Raw genomic sequence first — 16,121 nt, 5'->3', positions numbered from 1 at the left:
AGGGAATTGAGTCTTCAGCATCAGAATATTCATAAGGGGGAAAGGAGTAATCCTGTTCCTCAGAGGAGCCTGAGGAAACAGACACTTGATCAGAGGAGGCATAATCCTCCTCTTGTCTAGGCCTTTTGTCGGGGGGGGGGTGGGAACCCCTGATCAAAGAAATTAGATCTTCAGCCATTTTAAGCATCTGTTTCTTAGGCATAGGGCCTTGACCTGGAGACTGAAGAGTAGTCTTTTTTTGGTTTTAGAGGAGTCTTAAGCTTAGCATAAGATTTTATGGTGTGAGTAGTCGGTCTGAAGACACCTTCAGAAACCGAAGGTGTTTCTACAGCACCGACTTCTCCTACTGCAATGTCGTCGGTAGGGCCTAAAGAAAATGGCAGCGTCGGCCTAGAGCTCTCTGCTGGAGAATCCGAAGCAGTCTGGGGATTCAATTCAGCTGTAGCCAGGGGCTGCGTAGGCACCTCACTGAAAACTGGAGAACCGGCGACCGGCCCAGCCGAGGGCTCGGAGTCTGGCTTGGATCTAGGCTGCCTTTCTTTATCTTTGCGTTTTTTATGCACGCCGGTAGTCGGTTGCTCCGATGGCATAGTGTAATTAAATTTCCTACCGAAGTAGTGTCATGTGAAATCAAAGTGTCGCTTAATAGTTCGCTTATTGAACCTAGCACAAAACTGACAACCAGTGACGTTGTGGTCTGGGCCTAGGCAAGGTATACAAAAAGAATGAAAGTCCTTATGAGGTATTTGCTTCACACAAGAAATGCAATTGTTAACTTTTTCTGACATCGGACTGAGGCAAGAAAAGGTTCCCTAACGGGGTACTTAGCTTTGAAGACTTCGGACTGTAACTCAATTCGAAAATCTCAGGTGTCGGCTGACCGGCACTTGCAAACTGCTTCTGCTTCGGACACCGCGCGGCAAGAAAGACTGAAGAAAATGGCGTCGGATGCCTCTGACATACCCCTGGCGCACTGACGTCAGGGAAGAAGCGACAGCAACCGATGCTGGACCAAGACTTTGGAATTCGGGCCGACTGCGGGACCGCCTGATGGCAGGATAACCCAAGTGTGATGACTGCAGCAGGGTAACACGATGAACATCTGCAAAACATCAAGATGAATATGAATAAAGGGGCAAATTCACTGAAATGACCAAAAGGACGTTAAGCAAATCATAAAAGTAAAGAACTTCAATGAAAAAAATGAGACAAAAAGTACAGTTTTGTACCTACCATAAATGTAGATGTTCGAGTGTACACCCTGCTGCAGTCATCACACTTGGGTTATCCTGTCAGCAGGCGGTCCCGCAGTCAGCCGGAATTCCAAAGTCCTGGTCCAGCGTCAGTTGCTGTCGCTTCTTCCCTGACGTCAGTGCGCCAGGGGTATATATAATGCATCCAACGCCATTTTCTTCAGTTTTTCTTGCCCCAGATGTCAGGTGCCCCCAAAAAGGTGGTCGGTAATTAGTACCAATTTATGAAGTTTTAGCACAAACACAAAATCCCTCTAGCTATAAACAAATACATCAGGAAGGTTTTGTAGAGATTTAGTCAGTTAGATCAGAGGGGATGGAGGGGGGGTAACCTGGACTGCAGCAGGGTGTACACTCGAAAATCTACATTTATGGTAGGTACAAAACTGTACTATGTTCATCGTGTTACCCTGCTGCAGTCATCACACTTGGATAGAATCCCAAAGCTAAGGATGGGTGGAGGATTCATACAGGGTTAGAGGAGGCTAGAAGGCCCTGCAGAACTTCAGTGGCGAAGCCAGCTCTAGTCTTAGAGTAAAGTGGGAAGTGGTAGTGTTTGGTAAAGGTGTGTACGGAACTCCAAGTTGCAGCTTCTAAAATCTCCTTGGTTGGAACCCCCCTGAGGAAGGCTGTAGATGTAGCTGTTGCCCTGGTAGAGTGGGGCCTAATGGTAGCAGGAACTGGTTTTCCATGATGGGTATAGTAAAAACGAATGCAATGTCCTATCCATTTGGAAATTGTTTGTTTTGATATAGCCTTCCCTTGTGAAGCTGTAGCATAGGATACAAAGAGCTGGTCAGATTTTCTGAAAACCTTAGTTTTATCCAAGTAGTAATGAAGTTGCCTGTGAATGTCCAAGGAATGCAGGAGTCTTTCTCCTTTGTTCTATGGATTTGGGAAAAAGGTGGGTAAGTGGATGGTTTGATTTAAAGCCACACTAGAAACCACCTTAGGCATGAAGGAAGGATTAGTACGTAGAGAAACTCTGTCTTGATGGAAAATGAGGAAAGGTTCCACTGCCATTAGTGCCTGCAGCTCTGAGACTCTTCTAGCTGAAGTTATTGCTAGCAGCAGGGCAGTCTTCCATGATAGAAACTGTAGATCTGCAGAGAAAGCTGGTTCAAAGGGAGGTAGCATAAGTTTTTCCAGAACAAAACTGAGGTCCCATGTTGGTGTAGGTGCTCTCCTGGGGGGTCTAATGTTTTTTGCCCCTCTGAGGAACTGCCTTAGAAGTGGATGTGAAAATAAGTGTGGATCCGTGTTGTAGTGGGCTGAAATAGCTGATGCATGTATTTCAATGGAAGAAAAAGAAAATCCTTTGTGCGACATCTCAGTTAAATACTGTAGAATCTGAGGCATGTGAGGCTGAAGTGTGTTTTGGCCTTTAGCTTGGTTCCAGGCGCAAAAACTTTTCCATTTGTCCGAGTAGGCCTTCCTGGTGCTGGACCTCCTAGCTTCCAGAAGAACCTCCATAACTGCTTGTGAAAGGGGAGCTGGCTGGATGCTTAGTTGATTTGCCATGCAGCCAGATTTAAGGTTTTGAGCTGGCTGTGTAGAATCTGATTGTTTTGCTGTGTGAGCAAATGAGCAATTTGTGGCAAAATCCAAGGTGGGCCTTGGGCCATATTCCTTAATAGTGGGTACCAGTGCTGGCGTTGCCAGTCTAGGGCTATGAGCATCAGTCGTGGTCTCTCCTTTCTGATTTTCAGTAGCACCTTTGTGAGGAGAGGCAATGGAGGGAAGGCATATACTGCCAAGTTTTTCCAACTGAATGAGACTGCATCCACTTTCCAAGCTTGATGGTGAAGTGTCCTTGTACAAAATTTTGTTAGCTGATAGTTTTGGGGGCTGGCAAATAGGTCTATGTCTGGAAGGCCCCATTTTTGAGTTATCATTGCAAATACTTGTGGATCCAGCTTCCACTCGTGGGGATCCATGATGTTTCTGCTGAGGTCGTCTGCCAATATGTTCTTTTTTCCTGGCAGGAATTGAGCTTGTAACTGAACTTGGTAAGCCAGTGCTGTGTTCCACAAGGTCATTGCTTGTCTGCATATGGGGTAGGAGTGTGTGCCTCCTTGTTTGTTTATGTACCACATGACTGTGGTGTTGTCAGTCCTTATTGTAAGTTGTCCTGGATGTAATAGGTTCTTGAAGGCTGTCAGAGCATTCTGTACAGCTAGCATCTCTTTTTGATTGATGTGCAGATTTCTTTGATCTGCAGTCCATACGCCTTGAACGCACTTTCCTGCCATGTGTGCCCCCCAGGCGTAGTCCGATGCATCTGTTGTCATAGTTTGCCTGGCTGGGGGCAAGGTGAAAGGCTGACCCTTGTTGAGGTGACATGCCTGTGACCACCATAGAAACTCCTGTTGTAGGCACGGAATGAGAGATATTGTGTCCAAGCTGTGGCTGTGTTGAGACCATACACTTTTTAGGTGCCACTGTAATTTCCTCATATGCAGCTTTGCAAATGGTATTAGTAGTATGCAAGATGCCATGAAGCCCAAGGCCTGCAGAATATTTCTTGTAGTAGGGTCTTTGTTGCCATTGTTTTGAAATATTGAGTCAGTTGTAGTTGTTTGTCTGGCGTCAGATAAGCCTTCTGGGCCGTTGTTTTCAAGCTGGCACCCAGGAATGTCATATTTTGTGAGGGTACTAGTTTTGATTTCTTTTCGTTTACTGTGTACCCCAGGCAACTTAGAAGATGTTTTACAAAAGCCAGATGTTGTAAGAGGATGTCCTTGCTTTCTGCTTGAATGAATAAGTCGTCCAGATATGGGTATATTTGAATTCTTCTTTGTCTGCAGTATGCAATTACTGGTGCCAGGCATTTTGTGAAGACCCTGGGCGCAGTAGATAAGCCAAAGGGCAGTGCAGAGAATTGGTAATGGGTAGAACCTGCAATGAAATGGAGGTATCTTCTGCAACTTTGTCTGATAGGGACATGCAGGTATGCCTCCTTGAGGTCCAACGTTACTAGCCATGCTTTCTTGCCCAACATGGGAAGAAGCTGCTGTAGTGTTAGCATCTTGAATTTGGGTACTTGTAAGAAGGTGTTTAGAATTGAAAGGTCCAGACTTGGTCTCCAGGCATTGTCCTTTCTGGGGACTAGAAAGAGTCTTGAGTAAAATCCTTGGCCTTGCTCTCGTGTAGGTACCAGTTGAATGGCTCTCATATCCATGAGAGCTGTAATTTGTTTTTGTGCCTCTGCCCATTGATTTTGTGGCAGGTTTGGCATTCCTCTTTTCATTGGCAAGGTGTAGAAATGGAATCTGTATCCTCATGAAATTACTTCTAGGACCCATTTGTCCTTTGTGACAATGTGCCAGTTGTCTGAAAAAAGTGCGAGTTTTCCTCCCAAGAGAGCTACCAAGAGACTGTTGCATGGCCAGATGAGGTGCAAGTCATTGAGTTTGCCTTCTGGTGGATTGGGGCCTGTCTTCTCCTCCCTTCTGTGTTGCAGTGCCCCATTGTCGAGGTTTGTACTGGGCTTGTGGTTGTCCTCTGCCTCTTGGATGTCTGTATTTACCCCTCTGTGGTCTGTCAGTAGCTGGAAAGGACCAATTTTTAGTTGGCCAATTTCTGCTGAAGTGAGGGGGCTGTACCTGTAGAAAATCTTTGACTGTCTGCATAGATTTTTGCCTTATCCTCCATTTTCTTTAAGACTTCTTCTGCCTTAACTCCAAATAGAACATCCTGCTGTAAGGGAGCATCTAGAAGCTTTGCTTTAACATGATCAGGCAGAGTTTGTTCCTTTAACCAAGCATGTCCACGATAACAGACCCAGTGACAGCTGCTCTGCAGGAAGCCTCCAAAGAATCAAAACCACATTGTAAAGTATGTTTGCCCACCTGTTCAGCTGCATGCAACAGATCCTGCATTTCTTTCAATTCAGACTGTTGAGGGAGTGTGCTCATTTTTTGTTTTAGCTGAGACATAAGAAATTACTGATATTTTAGCATGTGAAATTGGCAATTTAGTGCTCTCATAGCTAGAGTGGCTGAGGTGTAAACCTTTTTCCCCCACCTGTCTAGTGCTCTGGAGTCCCTTTCAGAGGGTACAGGATTTTTTGCCATAGAAGCCTTAGCCCCTTTGGGACCCTGGGAGATAGTCTCTGGGTCAGCAACAGGACTTTTATAAAGGAATTTGTGTGAATCAGGCACTCTATAGTATCTGCCTGGTTTGGCTGGAGCAGGAGGCAGAGAATCTGGGTTCAAACTAGATTCTAAGTAAACATCATCCACAATGTCTACTGGGGGGATAGCAAGATGTCTGTGCTGGGGAGTACAAGAAACTCTCTGAGCCTTTTCTTTGAGTCAGAGTAGTCCTGACCTTCCCAGTGAAAATGTTCCCTCATAGTGTGTAAAGTTTCCCCAAAGGAGTAGTCTTCAAGAGGAGAAGCTGAGGGAATAGAATCCTCAGCATCAGAATCTTCATAAGGGGAGAAGGAGTAATCCTGGTCCTCAGAGGAGCCTGAGGAAATAGACACTTGATCAGAGGAGGCATAATCTTCCTCTTGTCTAGTCAGCTGGGGGTTGCGAACCCCTGATTAGAGAGATCAAATCTTCAGCCATTTTAAGCATCTGTTTCTTAGGCATGGGGCCTTGAACTGGAGACTGAAGTGCAGTCTTTTTAGGTTTAATAGGAGTCTTAAGCGTCATTGGTCTGAAGATGCCTTCAGAAACCGATGTTTCTGCAGCACCATCTCTTTCTGCAGAGTCGTCGGTAGGGGCTGAACAAAATGGCTGCATCGGCCTAGCGCTCTCCGCCAAAGGCTCCGAAGCGGTCTCGGGTTCCAAATCTGTGGTAGTCAGGGGCTGCGTCGGAGCCTCACTGAAGACCGGTGAACCGGAGACCGGTCCAGCCGAGGCCTCGGAGTCTGGCTTGGGCCTAGGCTGCCTGTCCTTATCCTTGTGTTTTTTGTGCACACCGGTAGTCAGTTGCTCCGACGGCATTGTGTAGTTAAATTTTCTACCGAAATAGTGTTGTGCGAAATCAAAGCGTCTTTTTGTAGTACGCTTATTAAACCTAGCACAAAAACGACAGCCAGTGACGTCGTGGTCTGGGCCTAGGCAAGGTATGCAGTAAGAGCAAAAATCCTTATGAGGTATTTGCTTCCCACAAGAAATACAATTATTAACTTTTTCTGACATCGGTCTGAGGCAAGAAAAGTTTCGCCAACGGGGTACTTAGCTTTATTGAAGACTTCGGATCTGAAATTTGACTTCGAAAATCTCAGGAGTCGGCCGACCGGCATTTGTGAACTGCTTCTGCTTTGGGCACCACGCGGCAAGAAAGACTGAAGAAAATGGCGTTGGATGCATTATATATACCCCTGGCGCACTGACGTCAGGGAAGAAGCGACAGCAACCGACGCCGGACCAAGACTTTGGAATTCCGTCCGACTGCGGGACCGCCTGACGACAGGATAACCCAAGTGTGATGACTGCAGCAGGGTAACATGATGAACATCATGAAAGGAAACAAATATTCAGAACAGTGAGAAAAGTAGACATTCAATAACAAAATAATTCACTTCTACAGAAGAAACACTTTTGGACAATAAGTAGTCAGTGTAGTAAAACATGATGCGAAATGGATGTTCATTTACTCCACAGAAGAAGAGTACAATGTTACGCTCTACAAACAAAGGAAAAGTATGACAGAAAAGAACAGACCACAACACGACTAAAGTTACTATAGCCAAAGGTATGACGAAAAATGGTCAGTGTCACCACAACTAAAAGCACGTAAATGGAACACCTTAGGATGTTTAATATGATAATGATCACAAGTAAGTTAATGACATCATCATTAAATGATGGTGATTCCATAAGAGACACAAACACTACACCCTCATAAAGCTGGACAAAAACAGGGTGACAACTCCAGTGCCAAGATGTCTCAAGGCCCTCAAGATCTTAAAGACAAACAAATATGATTATAACATGGCGGTGGTCGAAGTGGCTGTAAATGAACTGTTGCACAAAACCCTAAGAGAAATGAAAATTGACTTTTCTGAGCTCTCCGTGTATGTCACAAGTGCAGGAGACTCAAGTATTGAGTGGAATCCTACCCTCACCAAGAATTATGCAAAGATACAAGGAAGATGATTGATTGCAGCAATTTGCTCAATAACTGGTATCATTAAAGGGGAATCCAGTACAAGTCCCAACATGGGATGTACTGCTGTACATCTTTGCCAAGGACAGCTTGCATCGCTTATTCTCTGTACTAGATAAAGCTTTTGCTGCTGCCATAGTGCCTTTTTAGGCAAAGTCCAGCTAGTGGAACTTCCACCCTAAAAAAACGAAGCACCGGGCAATATCAATGTGGCACTGGCTTAGTTTTAGAAGTCTAGCACTCTTGCATTTGGAGCACATTCATACATGTATTACTGAAACCTTGTTTAAGAATGCAGATAGCACCCTACCCTCCCCAATATACCAGGGTTTTTGCGCCAGCCACCCCTTTAGACCTAATGGGAACTGCGGTGGAGTATCCATATTTGTTACAGACCACACTACCTCAAGACACTCAGAAACCAAACTTAAGGGACTGAACTCAGCATAAATAAAACAAACTTTTGGATCATAACATGTTACAGCATTCCCACCATGAGCCCCGAATACCATGTCCATTTTCTTACACATACACTACTGGTTGACCTTCATAAACACAAAATGCCCATAATAACTACCTGTCAATAAACTAGGAGTCCTATATCTCAAATGTAGGCTATACCCCAAATTTTCTCAATTTCAACAAAAATTCCTTGGATTAAATAAAGAATTCCCTGGATTAAATAATCAAAGAGCCTATGAGATATCAAAATATTCTTGACCTGATCCTTACAAATGTGATAGCAAAATGCATAATCCCATAGATATACCCTTCCCAACAATCAAGTCTGACTACAATTTGGCAACATTCTATATCAAAATCCCTAACCCAGCTGAGATGAACTTAGTTAATCAGGCAGACTGAGGGCAACCTGCCAGCAGACTACCCAAATGTAATGACTGCAACAGTGAAACACGAAGAACATCAGCACTAAACATGCTGGTGGATATGCTCCTAAAAGTACTCAGCTGGAGATTATCCACTATTTTTGCCCACATAGTTTGGCATACAGCAATTATGAAGCCTTTCACAAGGGCAGCCTCCAACACAGATCCAAGAAATTACAGACCTATCAGCCTCACCTGCAAGGCAATGGAATGAGTCACAACAGACCTAATAAACTGACAAAAAAAAATCTTAAAAGACTTGACACCCAGCAGCTTGCCATAGTTAAGGGTAGATCCTGTCTAATAAATAAGATCAGAGGGTAATGCAAGCTGTGGACAGCGGTCCCATCCATACAGCATACTTTGACCTTGCCAACGCATTAGATACTATGCCACATGCCAACATTAGCAGCAAGTTAAATGTATTCCAAATTGATTCAATGTAATTAGATGGACAGCAAACTTACTGAGGGCAGAACTTACACTGTGAGGATGGAAATCTTGGCCTCAGAACGCATGAAAGAAACCAGTGGGGTACCACAACGTTGTGCTGAGATCTTTGCTATTCAGCATACATTTCTCTGACCTTCAAATCAAAAATCAGGAACCCTGGTTAACCAAGTTTGCAAACAATTGTAAATTGGGCATTATACTTGAATCTCCTTCTGAAGCACAAAGTGAATTTACATACATTAATAGCTGGTGTGCTGAAAATAGGCTAAAACTAAATGTTAAAAAATGCAATATTATTGCGTTTGGCAAACAAACCCTTCACCCAATTTACAGTACAGAAAACACTGTACCCCAAAACAAATTTGAGAGACATCTTAAACATGGGCAGATAGCTCTCTCTCTCTCTCTCCTTTAACCACTATGTTTCAAATGGGGTCAAAAAATTCTTTTATTTGATACAGCTGATCACAAATGGTATTTCCACTAAGTCCAAAGTTGTTCTAATCCCTTTATAATCTGCACTGATCAGGCATATTATACAATAGCTCCTTTGTAAAGTAGCTTACTAAATATATTAAGCAGTTAGAGAGACCCTAAAGGTTCCTCAAAAAAAAAAATCATGGGACTAAAGAAACCTGCCTATCAAGAGAGGCTGGAGGCCTTGTTCCCTGTATTTGGTGTCCTACAGATTCCTTAGGGGTGATCTGTGCCTTGCTTCCTGGGCTATTATGGATCCAGTAGACCAAGACTGTTTACTTCCCTACAAACCAAACAGTCTATTAAACAACTAGAACCAGAAACCTGAACCTTCTTCAGCAAACAAACCACAGTGAAGAGACATATTTGTCATGTAGAAACTACCCTTCCTTTGGAATAAATAAGAAGTTATGTACTCACCATAACGTTCCATCTGAGTAGGTGGCTTCATTTGTCTGCAACCTGTGGGTCTTGGATCCGATATCGGATCCGAGCCGGCAACTATTTATACAGCTATGGATCCGAGCTCCTAGCTCCTCCCCTCACCCATAATCCCCTGCCAACCCCAATTGACTTCAGATCAAGTTTGCCCTCCTATATACCTGAAAAGGTATCCCAACAGGAAAAGGCAGGAATAATACCACCATCTAACTCTTCTGAAGGCCAGGGGGAAGGAGGGGGGGATGGTTGCAGACAAATGAAGCCACCTACTCAGATGGAACATTATGGTGAGTACATAACTTCTTAATCTGGAGTAGGGACTTCATTTGTCAGCAACCTGTGGGACAGAGTCCCCAGCTACCTGAATCTTGGGCAGCCATCATGGAAGGATGTTCCGGAGCACTGCGGAGCCAAAGGATGCTCTCCCTCTGGAAGTGACGTCCAGTTTGTAGTGGTTAATAAAGGTATGAGATGAGGCCCAAGTGGCTGCCGAGCAAATATCATCCAAGGGGACTCTAGATCTGAAAGCAGTAGAAGTAGATATGGAGCGAGTGGAGTGTGCACGGACCCTTTGAGTTGCGGGCCCCCCAGAAGCCTCATAAGCTAGAAGGATACATTAGGAAATCCAGTGTGATAAGGTGACCTTCGAAACGGCTTTACCTAAATTGAACTTGGCAAAGGAAATGAACAGCTGATCAGATTGTCTGTGACCAGCAGTCCTGTGAATATAGAAACGCAGCTGCCTATGCACATCTAACGAATGCAGTTTGTATTCTCCTTTATTTTGATAATTAGAGAAGAAAACAGGAAGATTGATGGACTGATTGATATTGGTTTCTGAGGCCACCTTAGGTAGAAAGGATGGATTGGTCCTGAGGTACACTCTATTCTGATGAAAAACCAAGTAAGGGGGTTTTACGGAAAGAGCTTGAAGTTCCAAAACTCTTTTCGCAGAAGTGATGGCTACCAGGAATGCTGTTTTCCAAGACAGGTATTTAATATCAGCCGAGGCAGCTGGTTCAAAGGGGGAAGCAGTCAAGGCCTGAAGAACTAGCGATAGGTCCCAAGGGGGTATGGCTTCTTTGATAGGGGGCCTGAGCAGAAAAGTACCCTTGAGGAAGGTTTTACATAGTTTAGCTGACATCAAAGGACCTGTCGCATGTCCTACATGGTAATGGGAGATGGCTGCCAATTGTACCTTGACTGTCGAACAGCTAGCCCCTTGCTGAAAAAGCCCGGTAAGGAAATCCAAAACGGACGTTAGCGGAGCAGTGAAGGGGTCCAAATTATGATGTTCCGCCCAGACGGAGAAGCGCTTCCATTTACTGTGGTAAATCTTCCTGGTGGAAGGTTTATGCTCGCCAAGATGGCTTTGACTGGTGAGATACCGGGAGTCCTAATTAAGAGTGGAACTGGAGCAGCCAAGCAGTCAGCTTCAGGTTGTCCAGATTTGGGGTCGGTAAGCCTGATGGGTGGGAGATCAGATCCGGGCTGGGATCCAGAATCCAGGGAGGATACACCAAGTGAGACCACAGGTAATGGAACCAAGTTTGTCGAGGCCAGAATGGGGCAATGAGGATCATCTTGCTCCCCAACTGAGAGGCTTTCTGTAACATCTTTAGCATCAGGGGTAGAGGAGGATAGGCATAAAGTAGACCGGGCAGCCAAGCATGCACTAGTGCGTCTCTCGGGGCTTCCCCTGGTGGGGGAATCAGGGTGAAGAAGTTGTCGCATTTCGTATTTGAGGGAGAGGCAAAAAGATCGCAGCAGGGTTGCCCCCATTTTGCAAAAATCTGCTTCGCTACTTGGGAGTTGAGAGTCCACTCGTAAGGGGAAAGAATAGTGCAGATGAGTTTGTCTGCCAGAATGTTGGACTGTCCCGGAATGTGCATTGTGATCAGAAAGTGGTTGGTGGAGATCGCCCATTCCCACACTCTCATGGCCTCCCGGCAGAGAGGATAAGACCTGGTTCCCCCCTGTTTGTTTATATACCAGACAACTGACATTTTGTCAGTCTGTATCGCAATAGTTCCGACGGGAAGAAGGTTGTGAAGTGCTTGCAACGCCAACAGCACTGCCCTCATCTCCAGAACATTGATATGCAGGGAGGTCTCGGAGTCGTTCCAAGTGCCTTGGACTGTTCTGCCTGAGCAATGCCACCCCCACCCGAGGCGAGAAGCGTCCGTGGTCACCGTGATGAGGGGAGGTGGAGCGCAGAAGGGGCGACCTGTATGGAGGTCTGGGGAATGAAGCCACCATAACAGGGCCCTCCTGCAAGCCTTGCTGACGGAGACAGGGTGATTGAGAGGAAGAAGCTGGAAGGACCATTGTACTTGAAGGGTCCACTGTAGTACCCTCATGTTTAGGCGAGCGCACGGCAGGAGTGTAATTGCCACTGCCATAGAGCCCAGTGCCCTCAGGACCAATTCCGCGGGTGGAGCTTCTGATTGGAGGATGGCCCACACATGTAAACTGAGATTCTGTAGTCGTTCCGAAGTGAGGTAGGCTCATAGACTTCTTGTATCTAACCTGGCCCCTATGAAGTCTATCACTTGCGTCAGAGCAAGGGAGGATTTGTCCATACTGATCGTGATGCCTAACTGGGGGGCTAGGCGAAGAAAAAAAATCTCCTGCTGAGCAGAGTATATGCCTTGTTGGGGCGGTCAGGAGCCAGTCGTCCAGGTACGGGAAGACCTGCATTCCCTGAAGTCTCAGGTGGGCCACTATCACTGCTAAAACTTTGGTGAACACCCTGGGGGCTGTGGTGAGGCCAAAGGGAAGGACCCTGAACTGATAGTGGCTGGCTCCCAGCTGGAAGTGGAGAAACCTCCTGGATTGTCTGTCCATTAAGATGTGGTAGTACGCATCCTTGAGGTCTATTGAGCACATCCAGTCGTTCTCCTGCAACAGGGGGAGAATGGATTGAAGAGTGACCATTCGGAATTTCTCCTTGGTTACCGACAGGTTCAAGAGGGAGAGGTCTAGAATTGGTCTCAGGTCCCCCGTCTTTTTTGGCACCAGAAAGAACCTGGAGTAAAACCCTAATCCGAGCTGGTCTTCTGGGGGGACGAGTTGGATGGCCCTTTTTTCTAGCAGCTGCTGGATTTCCGCGGCTGCAGCCTCCCTCTGATCGGGTGGTACATCGGGGAGGCTCGAGTCTGGGAATATGAAGCATAGGGATTTTGTAACCTCTGGATATAATCCGAAGCACCCAGCGGTCTGACGTAATGCACTCCCATGCCGCCAGATGCCTCGAGAAGCGCCCCCCGACTGCATCCAGAGTGGAGCAGTCGGGCAACCCTTCAGGGCTGTTGCATGGGCCGATCAGAGAAGGATTCTCTGGACCCAAAATTTCTCGGTGCCCCTCTGCCTCTAGGGCGGCGTCCTCCCTATCCTCCTCTGCCACGGAAGGACTGGTTGTCCGGAGCAGGTTGGGAATGTTGCGATTTCCGGAACCACATCTTCTTCTGTCCCTTTTGGTTCTTGGAAAAGGACCTCTGGGGAGCAGAGAAGCGGACTCCGATGGCAGACTTCTTCCCGTACTTCTTGCTCTGGACAAGTGTCTCTTGAACAGTCTTGACAAACAAAGCAGAACCATCAAAGGGGGCATTCGCAAAGGACGCCTTAAAGTGCTCTGCGAAGTCACAATGTCAGAGCCAGGCCTGGCGTCTTATAACTAGGCCTGCTCCGCTAGCTCTAGCGGCTCCCTCAGTTGCGTGAGACAACAGCCACATAGAGGTATTAGAAACAGATCTCAGAGTGGCCATACGAGTGGAGTACAATTGCTTGCCCTCCGCCGACATGGACTCCGGGGGGGGGGCAGCGTATTCTTTAATAAGATCGTGCTGCATCCTGCTGACATGTGCCATGTAGTTCAGAGACCTTACTGAGAAGGTCGCTGAACTGAATACCCGCTTCCCAAGGCGATCCATCAAGCGAGACTCCTTGCTCGGAGGATGGACCGAGGGGCTCTCCTGAGCTAGTTCCCTCTTAGTGGCTGCCGCCATCAACATGGCATCTACAGGGGGACCCTTGCTAAAGTAGGGCCGGTCTGCGGGGGGGGCTCAAAATCCTATCCGGGCGCTTGGGAATAGGCTCCACAGTGTCCGGCTCCTTCCACGCCCTGGTGGTCACAAGGACCACCAGGGGGTCGGCCGGAGGGGACACCCAAGAGGTAGACGGGCCTGCTTCGAATGCCTCCAGGAACACGGACTCGTCAGAGGAAGCCTTGGGGGCAGACCACCCCCCCGAGCATTTCCATGATGTCTCCAAAGGAGACATCCTCAGGGGGTGATCTTGGGGAGCCTTCCCCTTCATCCAAGTCCGTGTCCTCTGTTAAGGACTTGGGGGAGTCCACGTGCCTCCTCTTGCACTTATGCTTGTGAGGCACTTCCTCGGGGGGGCTGTCCGAGGAGGTCTCGCCAGCAATGTCCTATTCCAAAGGAACAACCTGGGACATCGAAGCAGGCTGTCCCTGTGGCCGGGTGATGGACGCCTGACCCAGCAGAGAGGGAGTGCAGGGCAGAGCCGAGACAAGGGCCGGGGGTCTGGATGTTCTCGACAGAGCCCTCTCCACTACATCTAAGGCCGAGGGGGAGCTGCTCTCCCTGGGCTCAGAGAACTGACTCCCACTCGGATCCGATGAAGGGATCGGAACAGACGCCGTGACCGTCGGATCCGAGGGACCAGTGTGCTCCAACCTGGACGGAGCCGAAGGCACACTGAATCCCTCGGATCCGAAGCTCGGGCCACGGCTCCGAGAGGTCGGATCCGACGATGGAACCGACAGACTCGAGGGTAGGGTCGGATCCGAAGTACCCAGTACTGTCGGCGCCGACTCACCCCCAGCTCCAACGCTGCCCGGCTCCAAGCGCTCCGAACCCTGAAAGCGGGTCGGAGAAGGAGCTATCGGAGCAAAAAAGGGTGTCGAGCTCCCTCCCGAAGGGGGAGGGGGGAGGCTGGAGCACTCCCATCTGCAGCTGGGCCTGGATGAACCTTCTCATCATCTGGTCCAAGTCTGCATCAGACAGGCTGTAGGTGGATCTCGACGAGGCCACCGAGGCAGGCCTGGAGTGCCGCCTCAATGACCTCGACAGAGATCGGGCCTCCTCCTCCTCCGGTCCCGGGGAGAAGCAAGGTGATCGGAGCTGAGGAGGAGAAGACCTGGAAGCCGTGGAGGGAGAAGCCCACTTAGCTGGGGGGGCCGAAGCAGAGACCTCGGCCCGCCGCTTGTGGTGCTTCTCCCTCCGTTTCTCCCTCCTGGCCTCCCTATCCTCTGGCACTTTAGTGGGAGTTTGAATCCCGGCTGGAGGAAGGGGGCAGGAGTGGCCACCACCACAGGCTGGGGAGGTGCCACGGGAGTAGCGGAGGCCGAAGCCGACTCCGGGGGCAAAAGTCCTGCCAGGACCAACTTCGACCTCCACTCTTTCAGTGCCCTGGGGTTGAACCCTGCACAAATCGTGCATCCTGAGGACAGGTGTTCAACCCCAAGGCATCGAACACACCGAGTGTGGCCATCCGCCGGTAAAAGCTTATGGCCAGAATCGGTGCACTTAGAAAAAATGGGCTTTGGGGCCTCCGACATTTTTCAAGAAAAGAAATAACTACACAAACACACCAGGCACCAAAAACACAAGCAACACACACACACACTATGAACAGCAAGGGGAGGAAATACACTAAAAAAGAATAAAATTAACAAAAGGGGATCCTAAACACACACTATTTAAGAAAAGAAAGATTTTCTATTTTAACAAGTTTTTCTTAAAACTTATCTGAAAGTCGCCAGGAGCTCTGAAATCCAGCTGTCTCTTCTAAGAGCGGCAAACTAGATCTGAGGTCAACTGGGGTTGGCAGGGGCTTATGGGTGAGGGGAGGAGCTAGGATCTCGGATCCATAGCTGTATAAATAGTTGCCGGCTCAGATCCGATATCGGATCCAAGACCCACAGGTTGCTGACAAATGAAGTCCCTACTCCAGATCTTCCTTTTCAAATCAATGGGAAACATCCTCTTCCTTTAAGGAATTAGACAACTGGATGAGTATTCATAAATTCATCCCAGGTATGACTGGCCTAACACTCCTTGAAAAAGGAGGTAAGATCTGAGTGGGTACTGGCAAGGCATAAATGGCTGCATGGCCCAGTTGGTTTGTACATTCTATTACATGTCAGTGGCTGAACAGGAACCACGCCACCTGACTTTGATGTGGGACATTCAGAAGGCTTTTGTGGTTCTGTTCCCACACCAAATGCTTATATTCATTTTACTTCCAATACTGACATTGTAGTGCAGCATAAAGGTGGGAGGAATTCCTGCATTCCCAAGTTGTCCTCCTCAGATGAGATGTTCAACTGTGGCCCCATCTGCCTCTATTGGTGACAGCTCAGGTGGATGTAAAAGTATCCAACACTGACAGAAAAAGAGTAACTTCCTCACTATCCTGGCCAAATGTCCCTGTCAGTATAAATACCGACAGAGGCACTGCT

The sequence above is a fragment of the Protopterus annectens genome, chromosome 8.part0 (genome assembly GCF_019279795.1).
Source record: "Protopterus annectens isolate FY-2018-M chromosome 8.part0, PAN1.0, whole genome shotgun sequence".
Taxonomy (NCBI): Eukaryota; Metazoa; Chordata; order Ceratodontiformes; family Protopteridae; genus Protopterus; species Protopterus annectens.
This window is presented reverse-complemented; position numbering follows the sequence as displayed.